We start from the raw sequence: 17,893 nt of genomic DNA on the forward strand, positions 1-17,893 counted from the left end.
GTAATTTTGAAGAGTTTTACTGAAGATCATTTTCAGTTCTGAAGAATCACTCTTCTTTTTTCAGAACATCTGTCACTGAAGCTAATTCTGATTAAGAATTATCAAGTCAGAGAGCAAAAACTGCTTTCAAATTTATATTCTTTCAAATACACTCACCTTTTGCATAGTTGCACTGGGTCCACTTTTGTTTATTATGTTGAACATAAGATACTTTTATTTGCCTTCATGACTCCCTCCAAATTCTCTTGATTTTAAAGCCATCAATAATAAACTCATAAAAATACTTTGTTATATTCCACATTACCTATTTATTATATTGTAAAACTGTGTAAATGTACAGTTTGAGGAAGCCAGACATACAGAATTAAGATTTCCAAAAATTTTTGAAGAAAGGTGTAGTAAGTAATGGATGTGAGTTATTAATTGGAAATGATTATGAACATTGTATCCAATAGTCTAGAAACCACATTTCCCAACTTAAAAAGAAAAGCTTAACTCAGTCAAACTTACTTAAAGAAAGGATTAAAATTGTCCTGCTATATTTTGTGAGGAGAAATTGCTAGTAATAAATATTAATCATAAATGTTGATTTTTTGAAATGATCACAAATTAAAGAATAACTGATCACTAATAAGTGATTCTTTCAGAAATATAGAGTTATGACAGTAAAATAGTACTGTAAACAAAGGGAAGCATTTCTATTTATATGTATGTATAGAATATAGTGTGGAATATATCAGTGTCATATATGTACTCTGCAGTTGTAACTGAAGAATATGTCAGAGAACAGCTGTGGAAGAAGGTGGTTTCAAATCAGTTTGGTCATCCCATACACAGGAGTTTAAAAGAGCTGGCAAAGGAAGTCAATGAATGTGAATGCTGAAATTTAGTCAATCTTGAAGCACTAAAAAATTCCATTAGACATTTTTAAAAGTTCCCATTGTATTTTGATAGGCAAGAGGTAACAGGCTAGGCAAATAAGGACCTATCAACCCCTTCCTGTTCAAATAATAAGCAGCTGATACAAAATAAGCAAACCTGAGTGCTAATACTGTTCTGTGTTATGGTTCCTTAAAAGTGCTAATATGGTACTAATGAAGTTAACATCAATTCACATGCACAGATGGAAAACAGATCCTGTCTGACCAACCTGATAGGTTTTTTCAGGGAAGCTGGGTGATAAGAGTAGTGGTGCTTGACTTCTAGAAGCTTCTGACAGAGTTCAGAGCAACCTTAGGGAAAGCTGGAAGAATAGGAAGTAGCATGGCACATATAACTGAATAGAAAACTTACTAGCTAGTCCTTGCAAATGTGGGGAACATGTTGGACAGAGTTAATTCTTCCCAGTGGGAGCAGATCTGGAACCATTTCATGTGTCTGTCTGTCATTGCTGATTGCACTTGCAGATGCCAGGGGCACTGTGGGAAAAGGTGAGTGATGCAGAGGAAAGGGTGAGCTGCTCATTGTAAACAAATTTTATTTTTCAGACAGTCACATATAATCTCTCAAGTTCGCCCTCTTTGTGCAAATGGAATCACCAAGTAGCGAAGAAATAGCTCAGCTCAGTAAAAGCGCTTATTGTATGGCAGTGGGCTGCAGTGCTGATGTGATCCTTGGACTGTAAACAGAGTGATCTTAAGAGCTGGAAAAATATATTCCCTCTTCATTTGGCATCAATCTGACTGTTACTGCAATGCTGTGTTAATGTTTTCTCTGCGGCCTGAGGAAAATGTTTGCAATTTGGAGAGCATTCAGGGAACAGTCATGACAGATACAGGACAAGTAAACATACCTTGGAGAGAGAGAGAGGGAATGCAAGGGCTCTGTCTGTTTAGCTCAACAAGGAGCAGTTAGGAGGATGCCTTTGGTCACAGTCTTCAGCTGGCTGCAGGAGGAAAATAGGTTTTTTGGTCTGAATGTGGATGCATGGAAAGATCCAGCATTGAGAAGTTGAGGATACACACACACTCTGTGGTAGCTGAAGACTTTAATTGTTTACCAAAATCCATGGTGAAGTCATTTGGAAATATCTAAGTTGAGATCACATGCTCTTTAAAGTGTTTTTCATTACAGTCAGGAGCCAGCTGTGTGAAGCCCAATGGTCAATATCTGAATGCTGATCTCTGAGTCAAATCATACCCCAAGATTTTTCCAATTATTTCACTGTTTGGCAGGAGATGGAAACCAGCCATTTCAGTACCTTCTCCTGCACACAGAGAGCCTCTTAGAGCCAGGAGCTGTTCTATTGGATTGGGATAGGCAATTAGTACTGGAGTCATCTCCTATGCCATCTGCTCATGGCTCAGCACTCAGGACTGTGCCTGCACCTGCATTGGAGCATAGATCAAACAGGCTTGTAGCGCACAGGCAGGAAAGCAGGGTAGGTGATCACAATGGTGTCTTCTCCCTACAGAATCTTTCACTCTAGTTAAACCAGACTGTGTGACTTTCCTTGGTGTAATTCTTTAGCAGGACTATGGATAGCATGTTTAAGGTCCATTTGGTTGGTAGCACCAGACACAGCCTTATTTGCACAGTCTAACAGCAAAATAGCCTTACACACAACACTTCATATCTATCTGAGTGCACCAATGTGCCTTAGGTCCCCTTGCTAGACTCAGTGACTCAAAAGCACTTCTCCTGTTAACTTTTCCCTAACCTAACCATAGCTTGGGAGAGGATATAGAGTCTGTGGACAAAACCTTTCTGGGTAAAAAACTCCCTGCTTGTAAATCTTCTTCACTTTTATCTTTATACTTCCACTGTATTTTTCCTCATTTACTAGTTCCAGAAAGTGTTTTATGAGAGTTTATTTTCTTCTTTCAGTGTCTGGATCTGGTTATCACCACACATAATCTTTGTACAGCACATGCATAATAGTGTTTTGGGCATGTAGATTAAAAACTTGCTGCTATTTATCCAGTAGTATCAAATATGAATTTCAGGGAAACACTTAGCTGTTGGAATAAAAGGAGATTTTTTTGTAATTTCTGTTCTCTGAATATTGTGTTCATAGTATTATAAAAGCCTGCATTCTCCTCAGCTATTTGTCTGTACTGTTGTAAAGCCCAGCTGTTCAAAAGACACTAGACAATAACATAATGTTGCTTCTCTAAATTACTCAGATACAGGCACAAAGGATGGCAAACATACCTCATTGCTTTAGTAAAGGCTTTAATCTCAGAAGGTTGGAAAGGGATCTCTTGGAAAGATCTGTTCTTTGGCCAAAACTGTAAAAAGCATTCAGACTGAAAATCAAAAGGGAAGATTACACTGAATTTTGCGCAATTTGGAAAGGAAGATTAGATGTAGATAGAAAATTGGGTTAGATCCCCAGTCCGGCCTAATTTCCAAGTTAAGTGCAGCTGTCAGATATTGTGATAATGCTGTCTAATCCCTCAGGTACCTGCATACTTTACACAAATATTTCTTAGAGCTTTCCTTCAGGGTCATCATCTCCACTTCTTCTACTGAGGGAAATCTTTCAGTCCTGTGTTTGGGACATTGTGCAGCAACAGGTTGGTGTCCTCTTTGGAAACAGCAGAAAATGAGCTCAGGTTTTCTGCTCTCTGAACAGAAGGTTGTTGCTGCTGCTGTCACCTGAGAAGAGGAATTAGTCCCTCCTGAATGCTTTTAGAAAGCTGTTTGGAGAGAACCCGGGGAAGCCAGTGAGTGTCTCCTGGCAGCACAGAACCATGTGCCATGGGGCAGGAGATGGGTAGATGTACCTCTGTCCTCGGCTTCTCCCAGTAACTGCCTGAACTCTCTCAGGTTGCTGAGTGCTGTGGAAGCTGTTCTGAGACACCAAGCTTGCCCTGTGATCACACTGAGTGCTTAGTGCCTAACTCCATGTGAAGGCTTTCATTTCAGGAGTCTAGACACATAAAAAGTAGGAACTTACTTTGGCAAACTGCTGAGCTTTGTAGTCTCAGTCTTCCTCTACATCTCATTAAAAGCACTGTAGCAGAAATTGTGCTTGCTTGATATATCAGCATGTAGTTTTTGTACTGTTCAGGTGAAGAAAGGCTATAATATGGACAACATTTGTTAATATTCTGCAAGGGAATGCCATGCTGACCACAGCACTGAAATAAATGGCCATGACATTTCCTCAAATATATGGAAGCACTTGAAATCTTTAGAGCTCTTGTAGAACAGAAACCAACAAACCTACTTCATTACATGGAAAAAAATCAGCCCTTCCTTTTCCTCGCTGTTTTTTACCTGGGTAGATACTTTACTCCAATTCTGCTTTTTGTTCCAGCAGTTTTTTGAATCTTCCTAAGTTCTTCAACTTCCATACACTCTTCGTTTTTATGGACAAAGCGTAGGTGTCCACATGACATCTCACCTACTACTCACATTGCTTCTTTCTCATGCTGCTGTCAGATTGTCACATCACAGTAAAAATATGTAATGAAATCCGTTTTGTGTGATTTTTTTCTACACTATGGATGGGATACTCAGCATGAGAAGTTTCCTTACTGTAACCTTTCAGGAACATATAGATGTCATTCAAGAAGGCCATGGAATGGATAATAACCAGCTTTGCCAACCCACACTTTGTAGATTACTGTCTACATCCTGTATTAGGTTTCCTGTCCTATGATGACTAATGTTTCACAAACACACAAATTTTTACATTAATTCTTTGTCCTTGCTGCGACACCAACCCTTGTGCTGTGTGACAGAGCCTTGAGCACAGACATGGTGCACCACTGTCTCTCGGTAGCAAAGCCATTAGTGCATGTGGCTATGTTCCTGCTGCACAGCCAGGGAGTTAATTTTTCATTGAAAACTACAAATCCCTTTATTTGGATCAGGCTTGGATTAATTTGTCAAACTAGACTCACAGGGCTGGCTATTATCCTTTCCAGAGGATGGTGATTAGATCTGTACATAGGTTGGGGGTCTAATCACTGTCTTATACAGTAATAATAAATATTATAACCTTCTTTGCTTTATGTTTTTCTAGCTGTGCAATCTGTCAACCGGTTTATCTTCTTCACTAATTAGGCTGGGGGCTTTGGGGGAATTATACTGTAACTCCTAAATCTCCTTTCTGATTAGCTCTATGTTTACCTTTATGATTTGATTTGATAGTTTTTACCATTATTTTAATACAGAAGAATATAGTTATTAATACCTTAGGAGAGGGTGCATTGGTACCTTGACTGTATAATAGCTACACCCCCGCTGTGCTTTCCCAGTGCTGAAAGTGGCTTTAAATGTCAGAAGGAGAACTGCTTCCCTGTGCCCCCAGTAAGTATTTATAAGTAGCTGTTGGGGGTGGCGAGTGGTTTTTCACTTGCGTTACATTTTGGAAGAGCGTAAAGAAACAGATTTATGTGGTAGATCTGTGGATTTAACCTCCAAAGCATTAGCAATGGGGAGTGAAAGTCTTCTTTACTCTGCCAGGAGACAGGTTTTCAGATGGAATGAAGACGCTGCCTGCCAGACTGCACAGTCCCTTATATAAATTATGTCCACTATTTGGGTGACCATCAGTTGGTGATAATTGGACTTTGCCCTTTGAAGGAAAGTACAGGAAAAGTTTCCCAAGCACAACTTTTGCCCTCTTTCTTCGGGAACTGAGAAATGTGAGCAAGAACTGTGTTGTGACAAAGCTCTCTGAGTGGTGGAGGTCTCATTCACTGACACAGGAAATATGAGGAAGTCAGTGAGCACAACATCTGATAGTCCTAATTTGGGGAACTTAGATTAATTGTGAGCTCAAAAGTACTGCTGGTGTCAGGGCCACCAGGTGAAAGAAGAGTTTGCTGTATCCTCAAGGATACTTAACTCTGTTAGTTCCTGGAGCAAATAATTTTGGTTGGCAGAAGCAAGGTCTGGGAGGGGAGCAGGCGCAGCTCCAGTCATAGGGCTCTATGGTAGAGTCAGAGCCAGTATATGCAGGACACTTAGTCCTGTTTTACTCAAAGGACAGAGAAAAATAAATGCAGTATCTGAACAAGAAAGTGTTGAGTACAGTGGATAATCAGTAAATATTAGAGAATTTCTTCCTCAGGTTCAAAATCTAAAGGATTTGCAGTAATTTCAGCCAGGGCAGCTTAAAAACAGATCAACAAGGCAAGCTTGGGTGTGGACCAATCCTGTAAAGGAAAGAGGACAAAAAGTTCCCCAGACCAGCTTGAGTGTACTGTGCCCAGCTTGCTGTCTGTGACAGAGGCTGAAAGGGAGGTGGGGAGCCAGAGGCAGTGCTTTCCTGCAGGGGAGCAAAAAAAGCACCTCTGGGACCAGACAGGAACAACAGGACTCTGAGTGCAGGAAAGGCACCAGTGGGCCAGAGGGGTTGCAAGCCAAGAGGACCTGAATATTCAAAACTAACAGTCTTACTGCCTCTCCCACAGGCAATTAAAAAAAAAAAAAAAAAAAAAAAGGCGATTGAACCACCTAAATCTCAGTGTCTGTGATAACAAGGTTTTGAATAAACAAACAGTTTTGGGAACTTAAGCTTCTTAGAGCATTAGGGAGAAGAAAACCTCAGATTTCATCGTAATGTGTCTGCTTAGTTTTTTTAATGTAATATGTCAAGTAATTGCAGTGGATGGCTACTCTTGAGTGTATTTCAATAGACTGGCACACTGAGATGGCCATATGTGGGGAAATAAACATCTTGGTAAACTCCTTGGCATGTGACCAGTATTGAGTATAAATCTACAGAACAAGGAAAAGCAGCCCTTTGTGTCACAAGATTATTTTGAATTTGAGCTTTCAAGTAGCTATCAGAGATTACCTCTCATCTTTCACAGCGTGAATTTCATGTCCTTATTGTTAGAGAATACAGAACAATATGGAAAGCAAGAAGGAAGAAAGGAGGAATTAAAGTACCCAAATCAGCTGAGTCATGGCTGAAATACAAAAAGGATTTCTGAAGAGTTGAGATTGAAACAGTAATGAAAAAAATCCCTCATCTATAGCTATGGGGTTACTTACTACAGTGTTTTTGATGGGAATTATGACTCGGTTCCTGGGGACTATCTTGCTTCAATTAATTAAACTCACACTGAGAGGACTATTTCACCCCTGCAATGATTATTTCTTTTTTCATGGGAAAGTAGGAAAAGTGATTTGAAAGGAATTTGGTGAGCCTTTTTTTCATTTTCTGATGTTGGAGGCTTTGAGCAGAAACTAGAACTCAAACCACAGACCTGAGTCTGGGAGCAGAGCCTGATGGGTGGGGTGACAGGCACTGAGGGCATCACTGCAAGAAAGCATGGACAAAATCTCTCTAATATCATCACCCCTTGTATCAATTTGTTCTCCTTTCATATTTCTTTTCTGTATTCCTACTGCTTTTTTCCTCTCACCGTGAATTCCCTTTCGTTTCTGAGCTTCAAGTTGCTTTTTCAAAAGAAATATAAAAGTGTTTTGGTTGGCTTATTTATTTTATTTTTAGGTAAGGCAAAAGGATAAATCTTCCTCTGGGGAAAACGGAATCACACCAGCTCCAGTGAGTGCTAGGCAGAGTAATAGCTAATTCATTGGAGCTGGATGGTCTTTCAAAACTGTTATTCTCCAAGGTATCAGTTTAACTCCTATAGGAGACACCACTCCCCAGATTTTGCTCTTTTCCCTTTTCTCAGAAGAAAACTAGGTTATTTGGAACTACCTTCCATTTTGAAACAAGTCACTTAATGCTTCAATATTCTCTCTCTTTGAAGTTGGACATACAGTAAGTATGAAAACACCACTGGGTGATAAGAACCATGCAATTAAACCCATGAGTGATAATGAACAGATGCTTCCTTCCCACAGATGCTTTCTCATATCAAATGAAGTGTGGCTGCAAGATTTTATCAGTTCTAGAAATTTACTCAACTTTAGAGAAGAATGTGACCTACCTTGATAATCCCCCATATGGTTATCTTTCACCTCAGGGCTTTTTTACCTTTGCGGATAAGTTTGTGTTGTTTCTGTTAAACTATTTTTTCTGATCTCAGCAAAATTAAAAACAAAAGGGCATTTGACTCCTTGTGGGTTTACAATAAACAAAGCCAGTGCACATGTGCTATCTGATGGTGGATCTTTCTCTACACACTTACTAACTATTGAGATATTTTTCCCCTAATGGGAGTGGGCAAAGATAAAATCTATCAGTTTGTATCAGTAACATAGCAAGGAGGTGGTGGAAAAACTTATTTGTCATCATTTTTAATCCAGGGGTGGCCAGGATAGGATGGTTTCCAGGAACAATCTGTCTTTAACATGTTTAACTTTGCCCTCTGGTATTGCCACACTAGTATTTGCTATGGCACAGCAGGAGTAATCCCAGCACATGCCTAGGAATTGTTTGGGAGCTTTTACACTGCCTGGGCCTGTGCAGGTCTCAGGCAGGCTGGGAAGCTGTGAGCCCTTGCACCCCACCTCGCAGTGGGGTGATCGGGGTGGCCAGGGGCCAGCGTGGCACCTGCCAGCTCTCCAGCTCTGCCACTGCTCTTCTTAGGACCACTGGTCAACCATTAACTTTTCTGTCTACCTCCTTCTTTCTTCCTTTTTATCTGTCCTGATGTTTTAGATGGGGACCTCTGTAGGTGAAGGATGCATTTTATCATGTGCCTGTCAAGTGCCAATTTTGGCTGGGAAATCTCAGCACTCCTGTGATATGAGTAGTAATTCCAATAATAAAGGCAAAGCCTGGCCATCTGGCTGCTATTATGGTAATGTCTTGCTCTGTGACAGTGGGACACTGTGCAGCTGCTTCTCTCTCTCAGTCTGTATTGGAAAAGAGTGCTCTTAGACTTTGGGCTAGGTCTCCAAGGCTTGGAGATAGAAAAAGGCCTGTGGTAATGCCACCTGACCTAGGCATAGAGGCTGAAAAGAGCCCCACCATCTGGAGTGTCACTCAGGATTGTATGTCCTGTGGTACTCAGCTGACAGCAACAACTGCACCACTGGGTTTACCCCCAAAAGTGAGCAACAGTCACTGCTCACAAGTGTCTTCTCAGACCGTTCCATCCATGCCTGTCTTGGCAGATAACTTTCTCCGTCCCCAGAGTAAGAGCTCTCCTGCTTTTATTCAAACATCTATGGGTAATGACAGGAATCTGACTTAGTAGCAAACCTCTTCACCTCCCAATCAGCTCCAGATCTGTCTGTGCATCCTGCCCAGCTGACTCCATTTGCTGTTTGCAGAATTGATGCATTTCTGGCTGGTATATAGCAGACTTTTCAGTGCTTTGGGATTGAGCTATCAATATAGCCATGAGACACAAAATGAAACAAAACGTAAATTCGAAATTACTTATAAGCTGCATAATTTATGTTGATCAGAGTTTTCAGACATGGCCTTTTTCATATTATAAGATGAAGCATGACTCGGGATAATAATTCACATGGCTGAATATAGTGCTACTGATAATAATACTTAGTAGAGGGAAACTATCAAATACTTAGCCTCGCTGTGGTCTATTATGCTCTCCCATTATCTGCTTTATTTTATTCCATCTGGAGTTTGTTTTAGCTTGCACGCTATATTTGGCACAACGTACATTAAAAAAGCTATTGCATTTACAAAATTATTTTTACTCTCTCAGAGAGATAGCTTGCAAACTCAAAATTGAAACTAAAACTCCTTTCCCCTCACATCTACATACAACTACAGAAGAGGCAGGGACCTAAGCACAGCTGGATGAGCAAGAATAGTTTTAGCAGTCTCATGGTGCTAGCCAGTGTGTCTGCAGGACCCTTTAGTCCTGTGAGCCCCTGTGTGAGGCACACGAAAGGTGCAAGGGATGGATGTGTCTATAGCTGTGCTGTGGCTGAAGGCACACACCACAAGGAGCCACCCTGGACCTAAGTTTGGTGTGGTGCAACTCCCCCCCACCCAGTCCAGCCCCCTCCCAGTACCCTCAGGCAGCCTGGCTCCATCTGAACCTCACAGCCCTGGTGCCAGGGACACCAGTGCTCCCATCCTATCCCAGAGCCACAGCACACAGATCAGTTTGCACGAAGAGATGAGGATTTTATACCCTGTTGGATGATATGGCAGGAAAGATTGGCTCTGTGTGGGAGTGGGACCAGGCTCCTTTGGGGTGATGGTCATTGAGCAGATAGTGATGGAGCTGTGTTCTCTTGTTCCTCCTCAGGGACAAAACTAAGAGGTTTCCATAGGGAAGTGGGCTTAAAACCATACTCATGCCTGGAGTGAAGAGGAACTTCTGGATTTCAGCAAGGACATGTCCTGCCTGACCAACCTAGTGGCCTTCTGTGATGGAGTGACTATAGCAGTGGACAAGGGAAGGCCTACAGATATCATCTACCTGGACTTCTGTGAGGCCTTTGACACAGTCCCCCACAACATTCTTCTCTCTAAACTGGACAGACATGGATTTGATGGAGGGACTGTTTGATGGATGAGGAATTTGTTGGACACCCAATCCCTGGAAGCATTTGAGGTCAGGCTATATGGGGTCCTGAGGAACCTGATCTAGCAAAAACTGTCCCTGCCCTTTGCAGGGGATTTGGACTAAATGACTTTTAAAATACAAACTATTCAATGATTCTTTGATTCCAAGACAGAACCTTCAAGTGAACTACCACTTAAGCAACACAGATATCAGGGTCCAAGACTGAACAGGTGAAATAAGTTATTTGGCAGTGCTGTTATACCTTTTAAATCCCAAAGATATGTTGAAGTGTAATACAGATTTTTTCTACCTGTTTTTTTTATCACTGTTCAGGCCAAACTTGCTCATAATCCAGAAGTCATCACAGGGTGTAATTTTTAAAATGCCCATGGAGATCTTTCTGCAGTAGTGTCCTCTGGAGACAGGCAGATTGTCTGCATGGCCCAAAGGAGGTGGAGCATCCACATGTCATATTGCAAATTGGATTCTTATTCCTTCGGGACCTCTTCCTTTGTGTGAGGCAAATTAAATCTCTGGCTTGTCTGAGGACAAGGAAGGGAAGACTGTTTTGAGGACAATAGGGAATTTCAGCTCTCTCTTGAAACACAGCTTCATTCATTTTAAGTGTTTGCTTCTGTGCCTTTACCTTTTTTATCTGTCCCTTTTGAAAAACAGCGTAGCATGGAATTAAGGCGTTTATTCAACTCCATTCTGTGCTTGGCTTCACTCATATATTTCTGCAGTCTGTATTGATTTTCTACTTTTTTATTCTGTTGCATTGAAAACAATGACAAAAGTCCCTTTAATCTTGATGATAGAGAATGAGGTCTTACTTGAGGAACACCTTCTTAGGCTTCTTGACTTGCATGTGTCTCTCAAGAGAACACCTGATTCATTTTGGAAAGCGTATGAAAATATCAAGATCAATTCCTTTTCCCATATGTGACAAAAGGAACCATTTGGAAAATAACCAATGCAGGCAAATCAGTTACAACACATTGTTCATAAGATGAGTTATATTTTTTTCCTGTTTGCAAATATGCACCATGAGCCCAGTGTTTAGAGAGTTGAACTGCCTGTTTCTTTACATGCAGCTTATTCTTGAATGGTTAATTGTAATTCAACTCATAGCTCTTTTGAGGACACACACGTCATGGTTTTGGTCTGTTTTCTCTGCCTGAATACACATTATTCTTTTAGAATCTGTTTCCCTGGTACAAATATTAGTTATGACAAAATCACAGTAATGATTATTTGCTGCTCTGATGGGAGCTCCCTTCCTTGGACCATAGGGGGAAGGGAAGGTCTGCTCACCCAAAGGAATGTGCTGAAAAACTTCCATACAATTGGAATTCAATTCCATACAGTACAGGCCATGGAGATGGTTCTTAGCCCACCTCAGTTTTACATGGCACACAGTAGTTAATTTTTCATGTGTGACTGAAATAGTTGGCAATGGCTGATGACCCAGCTTCAAAGGCTGATGACCCAGCTGACTTCAAAGCACAGAGAGAGGAGTGGTGATAAGATCAGAAAAATGCTGGAGGAGAATGATAAATGAAGATGAAATTCAGTAGCTTTGCCTATCCACCTGCTGCTGTGTTGGCATGCTGATGCAGCATTTTGGGTGTGGAAATCCCCCAAAATGCAATTATTAGACTCCTTGCCAGCCTGTGAGAGACATCTTTAAGTGCCTGCTGTACTCCTGGGGCTGGTGTCTGGGAGGGCAGGCTTTGGGGCCAAGGCATTATTGTGGAGCTGGGCTGCCAAGGAAAGGATAGACTGACCCAAAAGGAAATAAAAACCTGAAACCTATACCTACTGTCAAATGGAAAGCTGAGGGTCATCAATGACAAAAGGAGTTCACTAACTTTTGACCTTGGCAAACGGATCCACATCTTACAGTCCATTGAGGAGCATCAGATAGGACAGTTACCTACTCCTGGTGTAAAAATCTCTGTGGGGTGGAGATGTCTCATCCAGCTCCCAGTATAAGTGATATACTTATGTCTGTTTGCATTATTTTGTGAGGAAATAAAACAAACACCACAATATTCCCATTTACCATTTTCCTATCTAGCTTTTTGTCTTGATTCAGGAGTCACACCATAAAAATAAGTCTCATATCAGCAGCTATTCCTGGCCCATGGATTATTTTGTTTGCATTTGTTTCATATTACAGGGGTTTGTGGCTATCTTGGTCTGGCTTAGATTTTCCTGGTGCTGTTCATTGAAATGTTTTATTTTCCACCATTGCCTGTAGGCACTGACATGGATTAGCCTTGGCAGCACCATGCAGGGGGCTTACACACCCTGATGCTCACTAATTACAGCCTCCTGAACATCCTAAGAGCTGTAATAACCCAGTGATGTATATATGAAGTCACAGTCTGTCAATGTATTGCTCCTGTGGTGTAAACCCTGCAAGCAATATACTCAGAACTGGAAATCCCTTTATTGCATGGAGAGTTTTGTTCTTCTGAGTGGTTTCTATTTACATATGCTCAGGTCCTCTGACTGTCCAACAGAATGTGATACTACACCAACCCACACCTTGAAGACAAATGGGGATTTTACATCCTTACTTTTACTAATTTTTTTCTTGCTTTTGACTCCCTTACCTCCTTCTTCCCAGAGCTACCTGTCAATATTTTTCTGACACAGTACCTGAACTGCCCAATCCAGGAAAACACATGTAAGGGTTATTTGTTTCTTTTAAATCTCTGTGTTAACAGTTAGGGCATTTAGGTTGCTAAATACCTGTCAGGGTTTAAATGTGAGTTCAGCCACCTAATTGCTGTTGTCTGGATTGCTGAGTTACAGGTGATGAGGTGCAGTGCAGGGGAAGACAATAAAGTTAGTCCTATGTGAAATGTCTGAACTTCATGCAGTGGAGCTCTCAGAGCTTCTGTCCCCTGCATTTCCTCAACCAGCTGATCAGCTCCTACTAGGCAAAATTATTTCCCAGTGTACACATAGATATTTAAGATCTCCATGTGTTTTAGAGAATTAGGCAAAGTAGAGAGGATTTTTTTCCCAAATAGTTTGGACTATGGAGGTACTGGTCCTTCCCCTCTGGCTGCAAAGGCAGCCCAGTATGATCAGATTCCTAAGAGTGTGGCTAGGTCCTACTGTTCTGCATGGCCAATGGGCTGGGTGCTGGACACCTCTGAGCACCTGGAGAGCCCTGCTGAAATGAGAGAAAAGGGCATTTAGTGTCTGGTCTGGACCAGCCATGATGGTGATGTTCATGAAGAGATTCTGTCGTTTCCCATGTTCTGCTTCACTGGGTCCCAAAAGATCTCTTTGAATTATATAGGAAGGCATCACACTCTTAAAATTGCTCAGGTATGCCCTCCTAACCTCCCCTCAGCATGCACAAAGCAGACCCACAGTAATTTCAATGCTAGGGGGAATTTCCTATCTCCAGAAACTGGCATGGATTTTCTGTGTAATGGCAATTAGTTTCCAGTACTGAAACCCCTCCATTTTTTGCACACTGAATGTGTTCATCAAATAGTGACATCAAGAATAATAAAAAAAAAAAAATTAAAAAAAAAAGGAAGATTAAGTGCATCATTATGTTTGACAGAACATATACACTAATTTTGCAGAGATTGAAATAATCATATCTAAGCTCATGGAAAATTGCAAACACATAAAGGTTGTATGAATAGATGCATAAATCGAATTGTGAAGTAATTTTAATACACTTTTTTAGGCATAAATTCTTTTAGAGGACTCATCAACCACATTCTGATATGAATCTTATTTAATAGTAAGAGTGGTGAGGATTAAAACATTAGACACCAATGAAAACTTCTCCACTTCTAAAAAGAAAAGCTAAATCCAAGCCTTGAGGCAAAAATGTTAAAAATAGACATTTTTTGTATGAAACTATTTGCACGAATGAAACTAATAGGTTTTTATCTAAACCATCTGGTGGAGGAAAAGCATTAAAATGTAAAGTCACATATTGAAGCTCACAGAGACTTATTCTGAATGCTACACATTACAAAAAAATATAAAAAAGGAAAACTATGTATTTTCCTTCATTTATCTGAGGCCTTGCTCTGCAGAGTCCAAGCTTTAGCCGGTTAGTTTTGCTTTGGCAAAACCAATACAATCCTTCTTGTCTTTGCTTAAAAGTTGTGCTCTCAATAATATAATCTAAATAATTTCAGAAAAGTGATTAGTGGATTACCATTTATGATTTGCTTGGGAGTTTTTTTTCTCCCTCTTAAATAAACCTCTACAGGAAACTCAGATACGAATGACGTTCACTTTTGTTTTTTCTGTACATGTAAAATCAGAATGTGAAACCTCAGTTTAAAATAGCACAATTTACTGTAGCACGAGCTGTGTAAGAGGAAGTAACCAACTCTTACTCCCTTTCACAACTGGGAGCCAAACAACCATGATCTGCTGGGCTTTCTTTCTATCCCACATGTAGGGGATTTTGTGTGAAACTGAGTCACAGACTAGCCTAGATTGGAAGGGATCTCTGCAGGTTTTCTGATCTATCCTATGCCCACAGGCAAAGCTGGTACAACTTAGAAAGGGCTCTTCAGGGCTATCCTGTTGACTTTTGAATATTTTTAAATATTGAAATCCCACAGTCTCTTTCAGCTCCTGTTTCAGTGTTTTCAACTTTCCCCTGGTGATTATTTTTTCCATAATATGTAATCAGGACTTTCCTTATTTCAGCTTGTGTCTGTTGTCTCTTGTCCTTCATGCATGCCTCCAGAAAGATTTGAGCTCTGTCTTCCCTATAAACATCCACTCTGCAGTTGCAGACTGTGGAAGAAACTCCTTGAGATTAACCAGATCCAGCATTCCCAGTCCTCCACCTTAGTCCTTTATTCCAGTTCCTGATCACCACGGTGGCTTCCTCTGGATTCACTCCAGTATGTCAATGTTTTCCTTGTGCTGGGGTCACTTATGGAAAGGTTCCCACTTCCAAAGTCACGCTCCTTCCCATTCTAAAGGTGACAACAGTACAAGAAGATAGGATAACCTATTTCTGACTTTTGTTCAACTTGCCCTTAAAAAATTATCCCTTGAGAGTTTAGAAGCACTCAGCCTTGAAAATCTGTCAGCCATGTACTGCAGGAGTTCTTTGTGTGGCTGCTCCCAGCCTGTTTGCAGAGGGCAGTTTCTGCTGTGGATGCAGATGCAGGACAGTCCCATTCAGCTGTCATGACTCTCTCCTGGTCAGTCTGATCAGTCTTCTTAGTGGCAGATTTATGTGTATGTAAAGTGCTTTGATAGGTCTGATGTAGAAAGGTAGGTAAAAAGCTTCACTGAGTTCTCGGCAGAAATTCTGGGGGAAAAAAAAAAGAGAGAGAGAGAGAAATAAATCAGTTTGAGGGATATGAATGATTTAGTCAAAATTCCAATCTCATGAGCTTTGATATTTTAATCAAAGATTCCAGAAACACGGGATCGGAGCTTACTCAGACGTCTCTCTCTTTTTATTTTAATCTTTTAAAATTAATTTAGAGTTAAGTTTGAGAATAACACTCAGCTGTCCATATATGACTTAAAAGTGGAAAATTGCTGAAGACAAATAAAACCTGGCACCTTCCCCCAATTTATTATTTCTAAAATCTCACCTACGTTAAGGCTGCCCTCATGGATCTGAGCACCACTTCACAGATTTTGAACTTTAGTTATGACTAAAGCAGAAGACTGTTTTTCAAAACTCTCAGATATCAGCTACCTTTCCTCTGCATTACTCTGTGTCCCTGGGCACATCACTTACTTCCTTTCATATTCATCTCTTTAACAAAACCATGTAGCACATGCTTGTATGCCAGAGGAGTGGAGAGGCTCAGCTCATTATTTTGAACTCCGAGCAAAACAAGAAGGCTTCTTCTGCTAATTAGGGCATCAGCCTTATTTATTCAAGTGGTGACATGTTTTTGAATGAACTTTGGATCTTCATGTTGCTATCTACGCTGTGCTACATAGACAGCAAGAAAAATCTTTCTTGCCTCTTCAGTATGGAATAAAATGACTGTACTGATGGCACAAACATGGATCCAGGTGTTTCATTGTGAAGTTGAAATGACAAAAGCAGCCTGCAGGCTTTGTGTCTGCAGAGGGCTTGTGCTGCTACAGGTATTGTGCTAGCACCCCCAGCCCACATTGGAAAGGTTTGGGACTTTTTCTACTTTACACTGAAACTTGGCACTGTGTGAGTACCAAGGTCAGCATATATGCTGTTCACAGAGCTGGGAAGTTTTTGACTCTATGTCAAAGTGTGAGAAACCTGAATGTTCACAAGAGGCTTTCTTCGTATTCCTTTCTATTTTGTTTTTTGAGGGTATTGGAGTCAGGCAGATTGTAAGGCAGAACTTCTTAGAAAGCAGTTTAGAAGAGCATCTGAAATGTGAGATTCTTGGAGTTTTCAGAGACTTCTGCATTACAAAATGTGTGCCCAACCTTCTGTGAAACAGTGGCGCATGGAAGATCACCTACTTGTATGTTTGGTTTATCTAAAAAACATGTTTTATAAAGATAACAAAGATATCCATCCTTGGTCTAACTTTATTTTTTTCCCCCAGGCAGTTGTGTATACACCCTGCTGCTTGGCAAATTCAGAGTTAAAAGGAAAAGTATTTTGGTTTGAGTTTGAAATTTTATGACCTAAACATCCAGCCTCTGGACATGGCTCTGAGTTCTCTGGTTCTGCCTGCTGTGTGCGCTCAGTGTCGGCTGTCCGCATCCTCACTGCTCAGCTGGCCGGCAGTCTGGAGAATGCTGATGTTCTAAGGGTTACTGGATTACAACAGTTCTCTGCAAACAAAATTCACATCTGTTCTGACAACTTATTTCAGCCTGATGCAACTTGAAAAGGTCGAGATTAATCCCAGAAAATCAGACTTCTATTTGAAAGGCCAAATCAACTTTAATTGTAACACATGGCTATTTGTATTGGCATTTAGCTGCAGCCGTTTATCCTTCTTTCCACTGGTATTATTTGTTTCTGAGCTTGCTACTAAAGCCTACAATGCCAGCTGAAATGTTTTAAGTAATGTAACAAAAATAACAGCTGACATCTTTCCTTTTACAGGTTTCTACTGACCCAGGGTATTTTGTGTGCATGGCTTTTATGACTTTTGTTTATCAGCAGTCCAGGTAAAAAAGTCACAGAAGAAAAAGTTGGTTCATTTTATAAAGCTTAATGGTGTCTACTGTACCCTCTTAGCCTGTTGGCTTTATCCATCAGTGCCAGAAGGGATGAACCACTTGCTCTGGAGTTGTGCCTCCTATCCAACTTGGATCCCAGACGTTAGGGGGTTTAAAGCCCCATCGCATAACACCAGTTGCAAGCTGTGCTTTTCCACGTCAGTGAGGTGACTAAGAGCAGCACCCCTCCCCTAGGCATGGTGAAACACCTCTCTAACTACCCTGCTCCTGCTGGCAGCTGCTATCAGCTCAGCCATTCAGCCATCAACTGATAGCTGAGCTCTCAGATCCCCTGAAAAGTGACAGGATGAAAGAGACTGATTTGGCAA

The 17,893-nt window shown here is 40.9% G+C and overlaps 1 long non-coding RNA gene across 1 annotated transcript; it reads left to right on the forward strand.

Annotated features, from left to right (window-relative positions):
• The first annotated feature begins 1,798 nt into the window (after positions 1 to 1,798).
• LOC146442033 (uncharacterized) lies at positions 1,799 to 12,506 on the forward strand. Its single transcript, XR_014849553.1, has 2 exons — positions 1,799 to 1,974; positions 10,110 to 12,506. It is a non-coding gene; the product is annotated as an uncharacterized LOC146442033 (long non-coding RNA).
• The last annotated feature ends 5,387 nt before the right edge of the window (positions 12,507 to 17,893 follow it).

The sequence above is a fragment of the Lichenostomus cassidix genome, chromosome 2 (genome assembly GCF_008360975.1).
Source record: "Lichenostomus cassidix isolate B80296 chromosome 2, HeHo_3.0, whole genome shotgun sequence".
Taxonomy (NCBI): Eukaryota; Metazoa; Chordata; class Aves; order Passeriformes; family Meliphagidae; genus Lichenostomus; species Lichenostomus cassidix.